The sequence below is a fragment of the Gracilinanus agilis genome, chromosome 4, assembly GCF_016433145.1.
Source record: "Gracilinanus agilis isolate LMUSP501 chromosome 4, AgileGrace, whole genome shotgun sequence".
NCBI classification, from domain to species: Eukaryota; Metazoa; Chordata; class Mammalia; order Didelphimorphia; family Didelphidae; genus Gracilinanus; species Gracilinanus agilis.
The window spans coordinates 453,996,048-454,018,279 of NC_058133.1; positions in this window are offsets into that span (position 1 = coordinate 453,996,048).

The following is a 22,232-nucleotide window of genomic DNA, read 5'->3' on the forward strand; positions in this document are numbered from 1 at the left end:
TTTCTCTTCTCTCTCTCTCTCTCTCTCTCTCTCTCTCTCTCTCTCTCTCTCTCTCTCTCTCTCTCTCTCTCTCCATATATATATATATATATATATATATATATATTTGTGTGTGTGTGTGTGTGTGTGTGTGATATACACATGTACATACATATAATAAAATTTGAAATGTAGACCAATATATTAAAGTGCAGGGCAATGCATTCAAAGCCCCTTATCTTTTTCTTTTTCTTTGTTTTTGTTTTACTATTTGTACTTCAACTGCTTATTTGCTTTCATGAGAGACCATAAAGAATCTTGGGGTTCAGAAAATAAAGCTTCAGTTCTTAATAGCCCTTTGGGGGGGTTGATAAAAGGATAGCCCTTTTAAATGATTCTAAAAAGAGAATTATTTGGAAATAAGAAATTAGGTAGAACTTACAAGGTCTTTTTTACTATGCCAAATAGAAACTTGGGATAGAGACATTGCTACCTGGTGAATAGTTAGAGTGTTAGAGGATGGCCCTGTTGTCTAGTTGGCCAGCTGTTCTATATTCCAGAAAATCTTGAGCCTTGCTGCCAAAAGCTATTCTATTTTGAAGAAAGCACCAGCAAAGGCAAGGCTCTGAGCAATGCCTGACTTTCTTTATCAGGGCTAAAGAAACTAATGTTATTTTCTAGTCAAATACTGGGTATGTGATGGAACCTCAATCTCTAAGAAAGTTAAGCTTAAATCTCTGGTCTCAAGGTTAAAACAGAGATTTTGAGACATTTTTCCTCTTACAGGAAAGAGGGAACAACTCATCTGAAAACTCCAGCTGAAACTAGGTGCTAGATGAAAAGTGAAGTATCATAGCCATTTACCCAAAGAAACCACACATTGTCTTTGCTAGCACTGATTAGATGATTATTGCAATAACTTCTGGTTCTACTACTGTAGGCAGAAAACAGTACCCAGCAGAGGCTAAATATCATGCACATATCTCCAACTAAGAAAACACTCAGATAAACCATTGCAAATCATGTGCTACCAGTGGGAATTACTGATTTTCTTAAGGCCTAATATAAGTAATATGTTGACAGTATCAGAAGAAATCATCATGTTCGTATTCTTGGAAGCTTGTTGTTTCTTTACATATGTTCCATACCATACTTATATACTAAAGGAAAACATGCATCTCTGAAAACTGTTCATAAATTATTTGTGTACTTCTTTATGTTTCTTCTTATCACACTTGACCTCTAAATGTATGGGTTTCCTAAAAATGCCTGTTCATCCCATTAAATAAATGGTAGGGTATATCTTTGGTTACTGGAAAGAATATTCTTTTGTTGCTTTTCTTAGACTTTAATCAAATGCTTTGATCTGAAAAAAAAATACATCTTTTGTCTAATAACTAAAGGCAACCATATTGACGGTGGCTCACTTTTTATAACTTTGCTTGAATATTTGGAACTGACTACCTTGTCAGGGGAACCCATGGATTACAGTATATTAAATGTACACAGTGTGCAGGTTCCTGAAAACATAAGTTAAATGTCTAATGCTAGAGAATCTTCCACTTTGAGAAATGAGAGGGAAAGAATAGGAAGAAACTCCATTTTCCATTATTCTCAGTCTCTAAATCATTAGAAACCAATGTCATGAGGATATCACCACTTCTGAAAGTTTAGTATGTATTCCTTTGAGTACAATAATTTGTCTTTCTAAATGTGAGACTCCCTTCTATCATGGCAAGCTCTCCTCTACTTTTTTTTAAATTTAATTGTATGAGTTTACCCTTTTTGTTCTTAAAAAAAGGTCTTGTTTCTTTGCCACAAATCTTGTCATATAAAGGGGTTAATTTAGTATTTTCAGCCCAGGTACCAGGTACTAATATTCCATGGAAGGTATCTCACATTAAAACCAATGGCTGGAATTCTTCAAGTTGACTTTCAAAATGGCTTCTCTAGAGCCACAGTTGTTATCCTTCCTGAAATTTGAGAGGAAAATTATAGCCAACTACTTTTCAAAAAGAGAGTGGAAGTGAAAGAATTTGTTATTTGTAGATTTGTTATTTATAGATTAAGAACAGTGAATACTGTAGGAAATTGCGAGGTAGTAAGTAAAATAAACTTGATGCATTTAGGGAACCCTTAAATCCAAATCCTGCACCACACTGGGTTTCCCCTTTATGGAGAAACTTAGCACCATCAAAACACTTGTTATATCATGTAGAAAGAGAAGGAATATAAAGTCTTCATATAAGAATCTGAAGATTTTTGATATGGGAGAGATTTCAGTGGACACAGAAAGGACTCTCCATTATAAAAGAAATGAACATATTTATCCTGAACTTACAGTTTTCGAATGATGGGAACATTATAACTATGGAGGCAATCTATTTTATCACTGAGGAATTCCATTTTGGGAAGTTTTTAGTTTTTAGTTTTATTTTTTGAAGTCACATATAAATTTCTCTCTTTAATTTCTATTTTTCTCCCCTGAAGAGCCGAGGACAATGTTTTATTCCTCTTTCACATGAATGCCCTTCAAATACTTCAACTATCTTCTCCATTCCTCACTACACACCCAGAATTTTGTCTTCCTTATGCTAAACATTCTCAGATTTTTCATTCAATCCTCAATACCAAGTGTACTTATGATGTAATGCAAGGTGGCTAACAGAAACTTTTTGCTTCTGTAATTTCTAACAGTCACAAAAAGTCAGTTAAACATCTTATTATCTACAGAAAGTCAGTTGGAACTTGAAACTATAAATAGAGGTGAAGTTCCAGCTGACAGGGCTGTTGCCTTCTGGCTTTCGCTGTGGCTGGAGGCTTTTGCTTTGGACCCTTCAGCTTTACCCCTTATTAGCCCTTATTAGATCACTAAAACTAGGGGTAACTTATTTGAGGATACTCTACTTGTCTATAGAAACTAAAACCCACAAAGTTCAATCACCAAGCCCTTCCTCCTACCCAGGGCCCAAAGGAAATTCAGGGAAAGGGAAGGGAAGGGAATGTAGATGGAGAAATCAGGGAGAGGTCCAGAGAAATGAAATAAGTTTAAGTTTCCCCATGACAAGATAAGCACTGGCCAAGGCCGAAGCAAAGCAAAGCCGAAAGGCCAAAGCAAAAGTCTCCAGCCACAACGAAAGCCAGAAGGCAAAAGCCCCATCAGTTGGAACTTCACCTCTATTTATAGTTTCAAGTTCCAACTGACTTTATGTAGATGCTAAAATGTTTAACTGACTTTTTGTGACCGTTAGAAATTACAGAAGCAAAAAGTTTCTGTTAGCCACCTTGCATTACAATCAGGACCAAAATCTTTAACTTGTTTACACTGTTACTAGTGTAAGAATTATTATGTCTAATTTATGGGCCATAAATAATGGAATTGCTTCATAAATTAGTAGTTTATTTTTATGTATTATTATACAAATATAAAATTACTATTTCATTTTAAAGTTCATAGTTATTAATAGAAACAGTGAAATGTTAACTCACAAATTACATGATTCTATTTTGGGTTGCATAATAAAACCAGATATGTATGCTATGGCAATGATCCAGATTTTTAGCAATCACAGCTGATAATCATTTTAAACCATGTAAAATACTGTTACTATAAATTCTTTGCTTTTCACCTTGTTTTCATTAAACAGGGCATATTCCATATTTTTCTTTTTATGGAACTTTGTATAAATTGCTGACTCTAGTGTTTCTAGAGTTTGTCAGTCATGGGCCTTTTCAGTGAAGAAACAGTAATCACAGTATATACTTTAACTTTCACAATAAAGCTTGTGATAGTGTTAACCAATGCATGCAGGACTAAGAAAGATATTCTAGAAATAAAAAAATATTCAGTCAAAAACAATTAATCATCTCTAAATCCTTCCTAGTTATCTTTCCTGGTTCTCTCTAACTTATCTGTATTATTCTTAAATTATGGCTACCTGACCTAACACACACTATTTTAAGCGTGTCTGACCAGAATATAGTGGAATTATCACCTCCTCCTAACTGTAAATTATACTACTTTTAGTTTAGTCAATGTCTATATTAGCTATTTTTGGCCATCACATGGGTTTGTGATGACTCATATTGACTACTTGTAAGTTCATTATATCAATTTTCTTGACAACTTATCATGGCTAGAAATATCATTCTTTAAAGTAAAGGAAATAGATCTGACTACATATTAGCTGGAACAGCATTACAAAACAAACATCAAGGAAAATTTAGATGCCTGTGAAAGAATAAATAGGGCAAGATTTTTTATGAATCCCTAAATTTCCATTCTGGGGGGGATTTCTATATGTAAAAGGAGATGCATAGGTTTGTAGTGGGTTTCTGGCTCATGCAGACTCTTTCAGCTTGCTGAGTGAATGCAACTTCTATGTCCTCCTTGTGAAGTAGTTGTAGTAGTTAATGGGGTCTTTGCATGAGCCAGAATCTCATTACATATTAATTATCAGTTATACAAAAGAGAACAAAACATTATATAACTAAAACAAAAACAGACATTTAGTTATCCCTTTAAAGGTTACATTTTGAAAGTGTCATTTCACCAAATTCTCAAAATCAATCAACAAAAATGATCTAAGTACTCATAATGTTTCAGGTTATGTATTAAGAACTAGATATATGAAGACAAAAATTAAGTAGTCCCACCTCTGAAGCAACTAGATTTATAACAAGGTAGACGTGTAATAACAAGTAATTTTGTGGAAATAAAGCAACTGGGGGATATAGATATCTGATCAGATATTTCAGTTAAACTTTTCCTGGGTGGGTAATATTCCAAATAGTTAACTACACTGAATTAAATATTTATATTTTAAATTGTTGAATTTATTTTGTAGCTTTAAGGGTGAAGGAGATCTACAGAAATCTTATTTGCACATTTGTCAATGCCTCTACATTTTCAAGCAATTATTTCTTTGAACATAATCTTCTTTTCGTTGCTTACCTTCCCCCCACCTTAAAACAATAATGCTTTGGGAAAAACTGAAGAATAAAAAAGGGAAACATAGACTGAGAAGACATAGAGCCATTAAACTATTTTCTTTTAAATAAAACCCATTCAAGTGCATTCAGGCTTGAAAGGAAAAAAAATAGAGAGCAGACTTACTCAAATCAAACTTTTCTATTAAGTCTGTCACTGAAGTATACACAAGATACAGAGAAAAGAATAAAGGTAGACTTCATATTGTATAAGTCTAAGAAAAGATAACATTTAATGAAAGACATTATAATAATACAGGTGACATACACAAGTCAGCTTTTGGCTGCTCTAGTTGAGAAATAATTTGGTTATCTCATTTGCCTTTATTCTACCAATAATGGATCAAAAAATGACATGAAACAAGAAACGGTACTTTTGTTGCTTATTTATTTGTTTCTAGGTATGTCATCCATTCAGTGTTTTGTTACTTTTTTCAATCTGATGAAAGCATGGCCATTAGACAGTGAGTACATTGTTATAAAAGTCAAATTCTATGATAAAAAGATTTTTCAACCCTTCTTTAAAATTTCATAAGGTAGGAATGACAATCATAGGGTTTAGTAAGTCCTAGTGGTAGATATATTTACTCTTGAAAGGTAGCAATATCAGGGTAATTTTCAAAAGCTGTAACTACATTCTTATTCTCATACACTTATTAATGTTTTGAAAAAAATTGACGCCAAAGAATGTATATTGTCATAGAATTGTTGCCTTATGCCTTCTAAAATTCTTCTTGACTTTCTAAAATTACCTACTTGTTTATTTATACCTAGACTCTTTCCTTTATTAATTAACAAAATTGTTAATTAATTAAACAAATATTTATAGGACACCTACCATGTCCACAGTAGTAAGGCAGACACGGAATAATGTAACACAAAACCTGCCTTCATGTGGTTAATCAAGGAGAAATAAATCTCCAACTGAATAATGATAATACAAAATAGACTATGGTAAATACACAAAACAGAGGTGGAAAAGGTGATATTACATCATTATTTATTTCTCAGAAATTGTTCTATGAATTTCAGTTTTTGCATTTAGAACAAGTAGGGCAAATGACTTCCTAAAGATTGCCACATCATGCTACCAGTATTCTGATCTTGACCCTTAATTTTCTTCTACTGGAAATGAACTCTTCCTTTAAGATGCAGGACTTTGATTAGTGAGAATTAGAATTATATTGCTTTGAAGCAGACTTCCATGATACTCCCTGGTTATATACACATGATGCTGAGAAATTCTTAAACCATGATTCTTTAGTGTGATACTTTATGTAACTTACCCCATTGGAACATAAGGTTCTTCAGGGCAGAACTTTCTTACTTGTTTTTTAATAATGGTGATCCTTAGCTCAGCACCAAATACATAGAAAATTATCTGTAAATACTTAAAATTTTTCAACAAATATATGCCAAAATGAATTATTCTATAATTATAGGAGTCATTTCCCATTATATTGCTTCATTTTTCTTTTTACATTATTTTTGGCATTTAACTGTCTTTAAATTACATGGAAAGGCCAAGTTGGAATAGTGTCCATGTCCATGTAGGTGCTGGGAGATTAACAAAAGGAAGGCCAAGAGGAAGCTGAAACTTTGCTACTCAATTCTTCCTCCAGTGGTTGAGTAGAATGGGAGGCCCTTGAGGACAAGGCCTGTTTCCATTTATAGCTTGGCATCCTCACGGCCTAACATGGTGCCTGGGGCATAGCAGGCATTTAATAAATAGAGGTTGATCACCTCAAACTTGCTGGAGAATTAAGGGGGTGTCACCCCAAGCAGGTAAAGAGTTCCCCTGGTGGAAGGGGAATATAAGAACAAATTTTTCCAGTGGTCATGAAGTTGGTTGAAGCAGGTGCCATGGAGTGATTAGAGCCTGTTCAGACATCCAAGAATTCAAAGTTATCTACATGTCCAGGGCCATTGCCAGTCAGTCTGACATTTTTCTTAGCACTGGACTTTGATGACTCTGGAAGAGAGAGTGAGATAGAGGACTGTGCAAAACTCTGGAATTCTGGGTGAGGCTGTCCCCGTATTTGCAGGGATTCCATACATCCATCTCTACACAACAGTAAATTCCCCTTTTCTAGTAGGAATTTCCACTGGAAATTCTGCAGGCTTAAGATATTGTAACATAGATTACCCTGTCTGCATTAAACTTAAATCACTTCCTAAATGTCCTATTCCAAACCCTTTAACAGTCTTGCTATGCTATTGCTTACTATACTATCTACCCCTATCTAAGAATGGAAAAAGGAAAGTATAAACAAGGGGAAAAACAGGTTTTGGAATAACATACAAGCATCATAACACATGCAACAAATTATCACAAACAAAAATTTCAAAACTGCAACAATTATAATTTGCAAGTACTATCTCTAAAGCATGCAATGCAAACATCTTTGAAACACATTCAAAGCAAAAATGGAACAATCTACAGATCTTCTAAAACTTGCTCCTAACTCATAACAAAAGGAACATGGTAAAACTCTATATGCAAAATGTCAGAGAACTAAGTTTCCATGGTAGTACCTTACTTAAGCTAAGTTAGTGGTGTTAATAATCCCAAGTTCTAAATTGTTAGCATATTAACTTTATTCTGTTAGTCATAAGTATGTGTACACTATATACATTACCTATTCTTATAGTCTATAATGACTCTCCCTGACTAACTATATTTCAAAGATCCCTAAAGCTATCTTTCCCTAAGATATTAGTAACTCTACTCTATGGATTAGTAATTATAATACAGGCTATCCACAATGCCTATTTACAGAAGAAAGTTCCCCTGATGTCTACCAAATCAAAAAACAAACAATGGATCTTTTGTATCTTAGAGATCCTAAGATACCCTTCCAGTATATACAGCTTTTCACATATAATATGTACATATGATACATATATACAGAAGAGACTCTCATTTGTCTACATGAGGTCTATATCAAAAAGTTGAACAATCAGTTTGTGCTGTGTCCAATGAACTAAAGAGTGCTGATTTATGCACATACTTACCCTTACTGCAAGGATCTTCTGGCCCACTGGAGAATCATAATTCTCCTTGTGTAGCCACATGTGGTGTGGCATGCAACTACCGTGTGACATTTCATATGTGCAATGTAAATAATATGATATTGCTGCTCCATGTATTTCTTCCTTCCAGTCCTCTTCCTGCACAGTACGTAATAAAGATTACAACACTCTTGTGATTGTCCATTCCTTCATGCCACCTCTGCTGTGAAGTTCTACAGCTTCTAGCTTCTGTGTTCTTCATTTTTTCCTCTGTACTGCAAGTATACTTGTCTGCTGTCTATCATCTTGTCTGATGGTTGACTTGTCACCTTCTTAATCAGGAACATTAGTTGTTGTGATGTAATTGTGTTAACTTTGTATAGTTTTGTGTTTCAAAAATATTTTTGCAGTTTTTTTCTTGTTTTTTTCCTTTTTAGAATTTCAAGCAGTTCATTCTTTTCATCATAACCATCTGTCTGCTGTGGATCTGGCAGTGTATTCATTTCATTTTGCTCTAAGTCAGGAGATTCTTCATGATGTTAGGGTCTAGAACAGATTTTCTTGTAAAGTTCCTTATGTAGACCATGTCTCCCGGTTTAAGCTGATGTAAGCTAAAGTCTAAAGGAACTCTCTGGGTTAACAATCCAAGTTTGTGCAATTCATCCAGTCTCTTTTTTAAAGCTTTAATGTATCTATATAGCTGACACTCAGCTCTAATGTGTGACAAGGGAGCTGACTTCTGGGATGAACTATGCCGTGGAGCGTGCCCATACAGGAGTTCATACGGTGACAATCGTGTGTCACTACAGGGTTGACTTCTTAAATAAAAAAGAACAATGGGGAGTGCTTGTACCCATTTCAGATGGCTTTCAGAACACATTTTCCCAATGAGAGTTTTAACTCTCTTATTGCAGATTTCAATTTGCCCTGAGGATGAGGGGTGATAGACTGAATGTAAACTTCTCTTTATCCCCATGGTCTTATAAATCTCATGCAAGATGTTTTGGGAAAAGTGTGATCCATGGTCCGAAACTATTCTAGCTGGTACAGAGAATCTCGGAACTATCTCTCTCAGAAGTATCTTCACCACAAAGGCTGAGTTGTTTTTCTTTGCAGGGAACACTTCTGGCCATCGAGTTAACCTGTCAATGATGACTAGGGCATATTTGTGTCCTTGACAATTGGGCATTGATATATAATCCATCTGCAAGCACTCAAATGGGGTATATGCCAATTGTCTGCCTCCTAGTCCCTTAATTCTGGTCACTCCCTGATTGTATTGCAAGCAAACCTTGCATTTCTGGCATGTTCTAATTGCACATGTGGATATACCAGGAGCCGTCCAGTGCCTTCGAATGCCATCCACTAGGGACTGGGTCCAATAATGGCCTTTGACATGCAATGCATTACATAAGGTATTATATAAAGATCTTGGAAGAATGGGTTTCTCCTCACTAGAAAACCATACACCTCTCACTAATTTGGCCCCTAGATTTTCTACCCAGTGCTTCACTTCCCTCGGGGAATATGCCTGTTTTAGATCTGCTTCTTCCACCAAGGAAAAGTTCAGCACATGGATAGGGATGAATCGGGCATCAAATTTGGTGGTTATATCTGCCCTCCTGTTTCCTAATGAGACTTCATCCACACCCTCTTGATGTGATTGGTAATGCATTACTACCACTTCCTTAGGTAACTGGACAGCTTTCAGGAGTTGGTTTATAAGGCTGCCATAGGCTATCTCCTTCCCACCAGCTGTTATATATCCCTGATTTTTCCAAATTTGGCCTGTACAATGTACTACTTTAAATGCATATTTACTATCGGTCTAAACATTCAACCTTTGACCCTGGCCAATTTCTAAAGCTCTGGTGAGACTCAGGATTTCAGCCCCTTGAGCATTCATGCACTTAGGTAGAGCTGCATACCATAAAGTCTCATCTTGAGTTACTACAGCCATGCCTGTATACCGTTCTCCATCTACCACAAATGCAGAATCATCGGTAAACAAAGTGAGATCGGGAGAGACCAAAGGAATATCGGTCAGGTCATCTCTCATTTTCTGAACTATGTCCAAGGTTTCTGCACAGCTATGGATGGGTTCCCCTTCTAATGGTAAGTCTGGCATTAGTGTAGCTGGGTTGATGTCCTTACAACAATGGAAAGTTAGGTTCTCATTGCCCAGCAACACAATTTGATACTGGGATAAGCACTGGGATGTAAACCCTTGCAGGTTGCTGTTTTTCAAGTTGGTATCTATTTGATGAGGAGAGTACAGCTTAATCCTGCATCCCAAAACCAGACCTGAAGATTTCTTAACCATTAGGGCTGCAGCCACAATTGCTCTCATACAAGGTGGCATCCCCCTAGCCACAACATCTAACTATAATAGGCTGTTGGTCTGAACTGATCCCCAAGAGTCTGCATCAACACTGCACTGGCTATTCCATTGTCCTCATGCACAAACAGGTCAAACGGATTTGCATGGTCAGGGATACCAAGTGCAGGACTGGACAACACAGCTGTTTTCAGTTTTTCTATAGCATGCTTGTGCTCCCATGTCAGTTTTAAAGGTTCTGAGACAGTGTTCCTAGTCAAGTCTGTTAGAAGTTTTGAGATCAGACTATAACCAGGTATCCACTGCCTACAGTAACCCATGATACCTAATATTGCACGGAGCTGCTTCTTGGTCTTGGGCATGCACAGCTTCTGTATACATGCAACTCTCTTTTGGGAAATCCGTCTTATACCCTTCTCCAACACGAAGCTGAGGTACTCTACTCATGGCAACACCCACTGAATTTTATTTTTGGGAATTTTGTGTCCCCTTTTGCATAGCTCTTTCAACAGATATTTGCTGTCCCTTTGAGAGACTCGAGCACTTGGTGACATTAGCAAAAGGTTATCCACATAAGGTACTAGCTTGCTCTCAGTGAATATGATGGACTCAAGATCTCTTTGCAGGATTTGGCAAAAGATATTTGCACTTTCTGAGAAACCTTGTGGAATTCTTGTCCAGCAGAGTTGTTTGCCCTCCCAGGAAAATGCAAAAATCTTCTGACTGGACTCATGCAGGGGTACAGTAAAATATGCACAGCAAAGGTCCAGGACTGTGAACCAGGTCGAATTACTTGGAATCTCGGCGATGATATTTGCTGGGCTAGGTACCACTGCATGTCCCTTCTTAACAAAATTGTTCATTGCTCTCAGATCCTGCACAAAACGCCATTGTGTCTTGCCATTTGGATCTTTCTTTGGCTTCTTAATGGGAAAAATAGGTGTGTTGTACTTGGATATAGTGTAGACCAAAATGCCTTGTTCCAGGAGACTTTGGATAATGGGCCTGATACCCTCTGTGGCCTCTTTGCTCAGCTTATATTGAGGGATTCTAGGTGGAGTACCCTCTTTCACCTCGATCTTAACTGGGGTGGAAGATTTCAAAATTCCCACATCAGTTGAATGTTTAGCCCAAACTGCCTCTGGGATATCTTCCGGTATTTCAAAGATACTCCCCATGTGTTGTTCTCCTCATCACCCTCCACTTGCCCTAGGAATAGCAAGGGATGGTGCTTGAGTGACTGTTTGGGTAAATGTAGGAATATCTTCCCTGACTTATCACACTGGATAGTGGCACCTAATTTACAAAGAACATCCCTCCCCAGGAGATTGGATGGACAACCGGGTATCAACAAAAAGGAATGATCTAAAGCCACTGGACCTATTTTCACTATCTTAGATCTTAGCTTGGGCACCAACTCCATCTGCCTAGTGGCCGCTTTTACTCTCACAGACCCCATTAGTGCACAATTTTCTGGTGCTGATGTCAACACAGACCGGGTTGCTCCAGTGTCAAAAAGAGCAGGATAGATTTGATCTTCTATTGTCACCATAACCAAAGGTTCCCTGTCTTTAGCTGTCTGATCAACAGGTACCAAAGGTGTTTCTATCTCAATGTCCCCCAAATCCCATTGATCTTGTTCCAGTACTTCTGTCTGTGCTGGCTCAGGATTCTGTGAGTGTAATGATGATAAGTCTCCTTCAAAAATGGCTTGTTGGACTGCCAATGCCTGAATTGGCATCCCTGGACTCTTCATGGGCCTATCAGTGTCAAAGTGTATTTCAGTTTTTCCAGACCATGAGTAAGGTAGAGTGTCCTTCTCTTCACTGAACATGCTTTGCTGGACTTGAGCAAAGTTAGATTCAGGAGAGGTATTTCTCTGCATTAAAGGAAATTCTACAGAATTGGGAATGTGTTTTTGGTTCATGACTACATCCCAATCCTGTGAGTCTATGCTTTCTTCTTGTATTTGTTCCCTAGACTCCATGTCAGTAATAGGAAACTGAACTCTAGATGTATTTTGCATAGGTAACAAAGTCAGTGTTGTAGATTCTTCCTTTGTCCCTATTGATGTCATTTTCTTCCTCTCTTGGCTACTGACATTTATGAAACTGAATTCCTTTAAATGCATTAACTGAGAATCTACTCCAAAGGCAGCTCTCTTTGGAGTATCACAGGCTTGAAAGTGTGCTACATCTTCATGCACTCGACCCTGAAGTAGGCTTGGTACAAATTCCCTAGCTCCAGGATCTAGCTTTAAAATTCCTCTAGTATTGTAGCTACTAGATTTTTCACTTTCCCTTCGAGCTTCCCTAGTTGGTGATAGAGAAGAGGTTATGCCTGTGTCTCAGAATTTAGCACTTTCCTTCTCAATGGTCTTCAGGAGCCCATATCCCTTGTTGACACTGTCTGTTTCCAAGAGATCCCCATTAGAACGCTTGTCTATAATCATTGCCCTTGCTGTTTGGCCTTGCTGTACATGTAAATGATCCACAGACTTACTACAGAATGTTTCTGTACCCCCATAGTGAGAATCAAGGAATGCTACCTTCTTCAAGCTTTTATCAAGAACTTGTGCAGATGTGCCTGGTTTTCTGTCAGTGTACCCCATATCACTGTTTTCTTTCCCATAAATTCTCTCCTTAATTTCTATTATATCCTCCTCCATTTGCAACTCCTCTTCAGTCATATCTTTGTAACTTTGCATTACCTCCTCCATCCCATAACTCATAATATCTTCTGCACCCATTTTGTTCTTCTCACATTTCTTACATCATTATCACTGCCCTTATCTTTTCTTGCAACAACTACTTTCTCTAAGGCTGCTTCCTCGGTTCATAAGGTACGAGGTCTAGCTCCTTGGGACAGGCATTCTTCCATTTTTGACAAGCTTGTTACTAAACTTGGCACAATCATGGTCACAACATCTGGCCTTCACCTTATCACTGTATCTACTATTGTTGTCCCTGTTGTTATTATTGGTGTAACTATTGTATCTGGAATTATAGTATGTATTCCTCCTGTTGTTATTGTTATTATTTCTATTTCCAAAGTTAATCTGGGACTTAAATCTACAATCCCGTACCATGTGGCCAATTTTTGAACATAGGAAACATCTTTTTACTTCGTTGTTTGCACTGCCACTAGAAGATTGCCTAGGCTTGCTTTGGCTCCTCTGATTGGTGGACATCAGAGCCATATTTTTAATTTATTCTACCTCCCTGGCCTTCTGAGCTTCCCTCAATTGCTTTTTTAGCTCAGGAATCTCTCAATCTTTTTCAGAGATTCTAGATGGTTTAGATTCACTATCCTTCAAGTCATGGACATAAGCCACTGTCTTCCTCAATTCCTCAATGGGCATGGTCTCCCATTGTGGGCAATGTAGTCTAAAATATTTCTGGATATAGTTCTGACTCCCTTTCCCAAATTGCCTCCTGACATGCTGAATGTTGTCCTCAGCAGTCAGGTCCCTAAATCCTAGGATAGTCTCCCCAGCTTCCAGCAGTCTGTCTATATGCTCGGGTGTTCCTCCTCCCCCTGCTTCAACTTTTCAAATGAGCCCCATGCATTTGACCTTTTGGCATGAAGTTTTATCACCTCTGCCAAGACCTCCCTGCATCTCCTAAGATATGTCTTATTTGCATGGGATGACAGCTCCAGATCTTGATGATGCTCTGGCCACAATGCTAGATTGGGATTGGTCCTTGTTTCTGCAATAAACTTAGCTTTCTCACTTCGGGTAAATAGTTCTGATAATAAGAGTTCAATGTCTTCGAAATTTGGATTGTAAAGCCTGACTGCCCGTGTAAATTCTTTTATTGCCTTATGTGGACTTATGAAAAACTGGAGGAACCTCCTTTTTAAAATTTCTAGATCCCCTCCAGTAAATGGTTTGTAGCCCTTGACGTGTATGATCCCAGCATCTGGTTGCACTATTGTCCTGTCTGTTATGGGAAGGATTGTTACAGGAGCTGCCTCTGCCCCTGCAACTTCTTTCTTTTCTGGGTTGTCATGTTTAATCTCTTGTTGTATTTCACCCCCCTTCTTTATTGTGACCGTGTTTTCTATTATTTCCAACTGCATAATCGTCTTGGCATCTAATTCCTTTCCTTCTCCAATTTGTTTGTTAATCTCTATCAGAGTCTTCAAATATTCCAACATCTGTTCCATAACCGGGTTAGTAACTTCAGCCTTTCCAAATGTGAAAGCCAGTACCTTTAGCTATTAATGAATATTTTTATTCTCTAATCACTAAATATTTGTTGTATTGAAGTTGATAAAGATCAACCCTATTAAACAGGCTAACTCTTGTGTAGAAACCACACTGGCTTATGCCACAATGGCCACTCAGTCAGGTGAACCCCCAAGTCAAGATTGGAGTAGTAAGCAGAGTGTCTGCTCACTTCAACCCCCAGAAAGCAACTGCCAACTCCTCTCAACTGCCCCCTCACCCAAAGTTCTCCAGGGGTGTCCCCTGGAATTCTGGGTGAGGCTGTCCTTGTATATTTGCAGGGATTCCATGCAGGGATTCTACACAACAGTGCCCATGTTTTCAGTTCTTCCCAAATGGAATAATATAAGGAAAGTTGTGTTCACTAAGCTCTTGGACTGTGCTCTGGTCTATGATTGACCCCAAGAATTCTTTTCCACCCTGAAATGGTGTCCATTGCCTCTGCTTCTGATGATTCTCCTCCTTGCCCTGGGATCCAGATAAGGTTAAAGGCAAATCAACATATTGAAGCTTCTAGTGCTAGCAAAGAGTGTTCCATAACCTCCTTCTGACCTGTTACCCAAACTTTACCCTTTGTAGGCCAAGAAATTTGAAATCACTGATTGAGTCAATCTTAAAACCTTCTGCTATCTTGTGGAGGCAAGACCTGTACTCACATGCCTTTGCTAAACTGCCTCAACTTTCACTCCAGTGAGGTAGACCTTTCCTATCTACCTTTTAAGGTTTTTTTGGAAATTATCTCCCCTAGTCTTTCTCTTGATTCTACTACTGTGTAAATGAAATTAACTCTAGCCCATTCATAGTCAAAAATCTACTTACCCTAAGCATCTAGATTATAACTTCCCCACCTCCCTCAAAAGGGGAGTTAAGATAGTTGATCACACGTGACAATAAGTATCAAATCAAGAACAAGGGACTGCCCTTTGGGCAGTCCAAATCAGTGTAGAGGCTGCCATTGGTCCACTTGAATTAGAGGTGGCCCACAGAAAATGACGAGAGACGCTATCTCTTTAAATATGTGGGTTACAACCTGGTAAAGTTAGATCAGGAGTGGAAGGAGTTCAGAAGTTCAAGAGTTCAGGAGTTCCAGCTTTGGACTTGGGGCTGAAGGTGCTGAACTGGGACCTCAGAATGCTTCTACTCTGAATTCTCACTTGGGTAAGTTAGGCTGTCTTCCTTGACCTACTTTGGCGTTTCCAAACTCTGCCCTAAGTAGGCTTATAGCCTCTCTGATTTCTAAAGTCTTGTGGCTTGTAACCTAGTTAATTAGTCTTTTAAGCCTCTCTCTCCGTCCAGGCCTCTCCAGGCCTGGACTGGCCTCTCCCTCTCTCTATTTACCTACCTTTTACCTTCCTAATTGTAAATAAACTACCTTAAACTGGATGCTGACTTGGGTCTATTTTAATTATGGAATCAATCTGAATTGTTGATTCCTGGTGGCCATATTTTAAATATACATATATTATAAAATACTTAAAATCTCCCTCTTACACTACTAAATAATTTATTTTGAGGCATTATTTTAACATTATTTGGAAGGGAATCTGAGAGAGCTCAGTCAAGTCTCTGCCTTTACTCTGCCACCTAGACTCTGTCTGTCCCAACATCAATATTTCTTAATTTAAATATTGTGAAAAAATTGATAAGCAATGTTACATTTTTTTCTTTTGCATTAATATCAATTGAGATGATATACACAAAAGTATTTTTCAAACCATGAAGTACCTTATAAAGAAGAATTATGCCCTGATTTGGTTGTGGTGGTTAAAGATGCCACATTATGATTTATTTCAAGTAGGAATGAATAAATAAATTTGAACTTATTAGATGTCTACTATAGTTATTTTATAAATCTATTATAAATGACTGAATGAATGAAAAGAAAAAAAAAACTATAATAAGTGCTTACTATTTGCAAATCACTACGCTAAACACTGAGTTAATAAATAAAAGAATGAAATATTCTGTGCACTGAAAAAGACCATATTCTAATAGGGGGAGACAACTTAAAAAGGAAAGATCAGACATAATGGGGATGCATAGGTCACTTAGCATTTGAGGGGAAGCAGCATGATCAACTATAAGACCCAGTTGCCCTGTTCATAAGTTATCCCATTTGGCTGCTGTGGAATTGGGAGCTAGATGTGTTGTTCACAAGCATCTCATTTATTATATTGATTGAAAATACCATATCTATTTCTGACTTTGAACTATTTTACAGGACCAAGGACATTGACATCAAGAACTTCAATAATTATGACCCTTGCATCAGTCTATCAACAGAAATTTATTTAATCCTTACATGTTAGGCACTATGTTAAATGTCAAGGTTAAAAATAAAGGAGAAGACATAGTCACTTTCTTTAAAGAAACTTGCTTCCTAATGAAGTGGAGAAAAATCCAAACAACATATGAGATAATATAAATGTCACTTGGAAGTTATGTTAAAGAGAAGACATTCATATTGTACAGATCACATTGTTGATGTGTATAGGATAAGAAAGACTTCTATCAGAAGGTGTGGTTTAAGCTGATTAATTGAAGAGTCCAAGACTGTCAGAAGGTAAAGTTAAGAAGGTAGAGTACTGAAAGTTAGAGGTAGAACCAACGTAAAGGGAGAGTAAAATAACAATAAATGGGCTAGTGTAATTGGTGCTCAGAGTTCATAAAGAGGTATATGTTAGAAGATTGTAGAATCAAACTTGACACTAATGTTGTGACTATATGTGATTAGGAGGATCTTGCAGACTTTAGTTTTGAATAGTACAAGGTTTTGGTAATAATTAGTTGTGTTTTAGATATTTGAGGTTGATATTTCTATGGGATAACAAGTTGAAGATGTCCAAAAGGTATTGTTGATATGGCATTAGAACTCAGAAACAGATAATCTCTAGAAATATAGCCCTAGGAAGTATTTTATAGTTGCTAAGATTTATAAATGAGATAGTATAAATGTAGAAGAGAAAAAAAAGACATAAAAGCAAACATTCAGGGACATCTATAGTTATTAGGTATGTTTTGGATAAAAAATAGTCAAAATGAATGAGAAATATGATTAGACTTATGAGGAAAACTAGGAATATTTTATAAAAAGAGAGCTGTGTATGTATTGATAATTGTTAAGTTAAAGAGTCACTCCTATGAACAATGGCATCTGGGGCTGAGCTGAAAGCTAAAACAATGGCTAAGACAAGGTTGATACTGTTTCTAGGTCCTTTGGAGTACAGCTTAGAGATTCCTCAACTTATTTTGGAGTGGATATGGTTGTGAAAGTAGTATGGCTTGGACCTCTGATACCTCCTGTCTCTTTCTTGGGGTGTTTTGTTATTTCTAGATAGAAGAGACACAAGAGAATATAGACTCTTCTTGTTATCAAACTTTATAATATAGGTAAGTTTAAAATATTGAAGCACAAGAACTAATTGTAGAATAAGTCTCAATAAATTCTTATCAAACACTAATATATGTGTGATAAAGTGATATTTGTCATTATAATTTAGAAAAAAGAGAGATAAGTAGGAATAGAAAATAATATGATTGCAGAATCTCATACCTAGAATGGAACTCAGTAGCTATTTTGTTTCGCTTTTATCTGAACAAAAGTTGTCTCTATAACATCCAAAAGAAATTGTCTTATGATTCTCACTTGAAGACTTAAAATCAGAGAGAAACCCACTACCTCTTAATGTCTTTCTAGTTTTGTTTTAATTATCTGTGTTTTACTTTAAATTAAATATAAATTTATTTCTTTGTATTATTTATACATTAAGGCATGTTTTTCCTTTAATTGTTTAAGCACAATTAATGTAATTATTCTTTGATGTGATATCTCTTCAAATACTTGAAGACAAGTATCATGTGCTACCCAAATCCTTTCTCCATTTAAAAATTACAAGTTCCTTCAATAGATCTGTATATAGCATGATCATCTAAGGAAGTCTTCATCAGTGATATGAGGTCATATTGATGACTTGATGTACGAATAGGCTTTGATGAGAGGGCCATGCAGATTCAAGAAAGTCAGAGAAAAGGTTTAGATTTGAAAAATGGACATTTTGTATCTATAAAGGGGGAGGTTGGAGATGAGAAGGCTTCATAAAAGAGACTATAGGGATGCTTTGCATGGTATCTTGAAAGCAGCAGGTAAAGGCTGCAACCATTTACACTATAAAGGTCAGAACATTCCTATTTTGTGAAGTTATTTGTCAATATTTCCACAAGCAAGAGATTCTTATTAAGCTTGTCCTATGGGTTAAATCCCACATTAGGGAATGGGGTTACAACTTAGAAGAAAATAATTTATTCCTGAGCGCAGTGACTAATACACTGTGGGGAGAGGCAAGAAGAGATAGTATTAGTTGGATGAACTAATCCAGAAAAATCTTTCATGAAGAAGGGAGTACTTGAGCAGAATTTTGAAGGAAATGGGATTTTAAGAGGTGGAGGTGAAGAGGACGTGCATTCCATGAAAAGGGGATGGCTTATACCAGACTGAGACGCAAATGATCTGTTGAGAGCATTAGTCCAGTTTAATTAGAATAGAAAATGCATAAAAGGGAAATTTAACTAATATGTCCAAAAATATGAAGTAAGGCACTTTAAAGTGATCAGGACTTTCTGTTTTGCTTTGGTTTTGGAAGTTACTTGAGGTTTTTTGAGTGGGGAGTGCTGTCAAATATGTTCTTTTGGAATATCACCTCCACACATATGCAAATCATATGGTTAAAAGGTAAAAGACCCCACATATGGAAGCCAAACAAAGAGCTATTCCAATAGTTCAAGCAAAAAGGTGATGAGGGTCTGTATCAGAATCATGGCTGTGTGAGTAGATTGGAGAGATGCTGTAGAGGTATAATGCATGAGACTTGGAAAGTGATTGTATATGAGAGTTAAGGTATAGTGAGGAATTGAGAATGACTCCAAGGATTTGAACACAGAAAAGTGGAAAGGTGATGATGACTTCAATAAAATTAGAAAAATTAGTAATAAATGAAGAGCTTAGTGGGTAAAGGTAATAAATTATGTTTTTACCTGATTGAGATTGAGATATATTATTGAACATGTGGTTGAACTGCTTAGTAAGAAGTTATCTAAGTGAGATTGGAGTGGAGGAAATAGACTAGAAATAAATATAAAGAACTGGGAATCATCTGCATAGAGTTAATAATGGAGTCCATGGGAGTTAATGAAATCTCAGAGAAAAAGATAATAGATAACAGAAGAGATCAGGAAAAGTCACTATTAAGGTGTGCAAAAGGTATGAGCCATCAAAGAAATCTAAGGAAGAAAACTAAGGGAGAAAAAGTATCACAAAAACTCAGAGAAGAGAGAATATCAAAGAGGAGAGGATAAAGTACCTCATGCTGCAGGGATATAAAGAAGGATAAGGACCAAGAAATGGTTTCTGAATTCTGCAAGTAAGAGATTTTTTATGTCAGACCCATTTTGTTTTCATGATGAGTTTGGAAGGTAAATTATGTGAGACTGAGAAGTGAGAATATTTTCATATAAGATAACCATCAAAAAAGAGATGTTATTACTCCCTGAAAACTCTATACCTGTATCTGAGGGTCTAGAAGACCTCAGTTTGAATACAATCTCATACAATTTTTAACTGTGATCTTGGAAGAATCAATTACATTATCATAGTTTCCATTTCCACAACTGTAAACCTAAAGGGTCCTAAAGCTTATGACTCATTTGCTTTGTGTTTAAACCCTGAGAATATATTCCCTACTATAGTTTATAATGTATGGCTCTTCTTGCTAGTTCATTAATGGTTATACTAATAAATTAATCATAATCAATAATTATTTTTTCTCTTGTTCCCTAAAAGGACTAAAGAATTGATGTGGCATAGTGGACACAGTGTGTTGTTGTTCATCTTTCACTTCAAAGATGAACAATGGCATTACAGGGTGGGGTCTTAATCTGGATTTAAGTGAAACAGGGTTACACAAATTCATCAGCCTCACCTTGTCTTCCAGAGTCATCAAAGCCATCCAGTCGCAAGACAAAAGTCAGACTGACTAACAATAGCCTGGGATATAATGAATGACTTTGATATATTTGATATTTAATCAACCTCTAAGTGCTTCCCCATCAACTGCTTCAGCCACTTTCATTGTCACTGGAACAAAGTGTTTTCATTTGAAAATTCTGCTGGGAAAAGTCTTCATCTACAAGGGGTAGACATCCCTTCTAACTCACTGACAGGTTTAAATCCCATCAGCTACCCTCAACATGCTTTAGCCCATCTGCTGAGATAATTTTACTCAGGTTTGGCCATTGGATTTGCTAGAAATCACAGATAAGAGTTGGGTGACAGGTAAGAACCAAAGTACTTTGAAGTAGCCTTCAAAAGGGCTTAGCAAACTATCCTACCAGAGGTGTTATTCTTCCCTGAACACCCTATACCTGTAACTAGGGATCTGAAAGACTTCAGTTTGAATACAATCTTATATAATTATTAGCTGTGTGACCTTGGATGAAACACTTACACTGTCTTAGTTTCAGTTCCCTCAACTTTTAAAATAGGATTAGTATTGTCTAGAGTACACCCCACATTTAGTTGTTGTGAGGATTTGATGAGGTACTACTATATGCAATGTACATAGCAAACCTTAAGTGACTTTGAGAAAAATTTATTATTATTACATTTGTAAAATCCCAAAACCACTTTTCTAATCTTTTCTCTTATAAAAAGCAAAAATTAAATGAAACAAAAGAAACAAACAACAGGAAAAAAAAGTATTTTCATTTGAAGACAAAGATAGTGTTAGCCCTTTTGAGATTATTTCCCAGTAGTGGGAAGGAACATGAACCATCTATCAGCCCTTTCTTCCCTAGGGCAGCCTTGTGACAGGGAACATCCTTTACCAAAACAGCTGGTTGAAATTAGTTTTCAAGTGGATGATCATGAAACAAAGTGGAGTGACTTGGTCCTGAGGGACAGAAATCCAAAACATGGCCTTGGCCTTATTAGCACAAACTAAAGCAATTGAGTTCTATGACCAGATTATATATTCCAAGAAATGAGAATTTGGGTCAGAAAGTACTACTTCCTAATTTAAATTCCCCCAGTCAATTATTGATAACTAGTGAGGAGTTTTTTTAAGGGTTCGACTTTCTGGACGCTATCCTAGAAGCTCTAGTGAGATGTAGAAAACATGCAAAGTCATTGCCAAGTAGGACTAATAAGCATCTCAGAGAACAGAGAAAGAGTTGTTTCTAGTCAGGAGCCAAAAGGTTATTGACATTCACAAATGCCTGGATGAGGCATCAAATGATGCTACTGTCCATTTGGGTCCTGTCAGGAACTGGGCAAAATGTGATAAAGACTTTAAGAAGGAAGAGGCTGAAATCCAGATCAGGTCACTGGCTCTATATTTTCTGTTTTATATTCAAGTCTTACTCCCCAGTCATGCTATGTTCTAACTGCTCTCTGACCATTGGCTACTTCTCAACCTCTTTTGGAGGATGAGAGATAAGAGTTGAAAGGCCTTCCCTAAGTATGTTCTTTTAAAGAAGAAAACATAGGGCCACTAGTTGGTATAGTGAATAGAGGATCTCATCTGGAAACAGGAAGACTTAAGTTCAACTTGGCTCCAGTCACTTATCAGGGCAGTTAGGTGGCTTAGTGGATAGAGAGCCAGAACTGGAAATGAGAATTCCTGGGTTTAA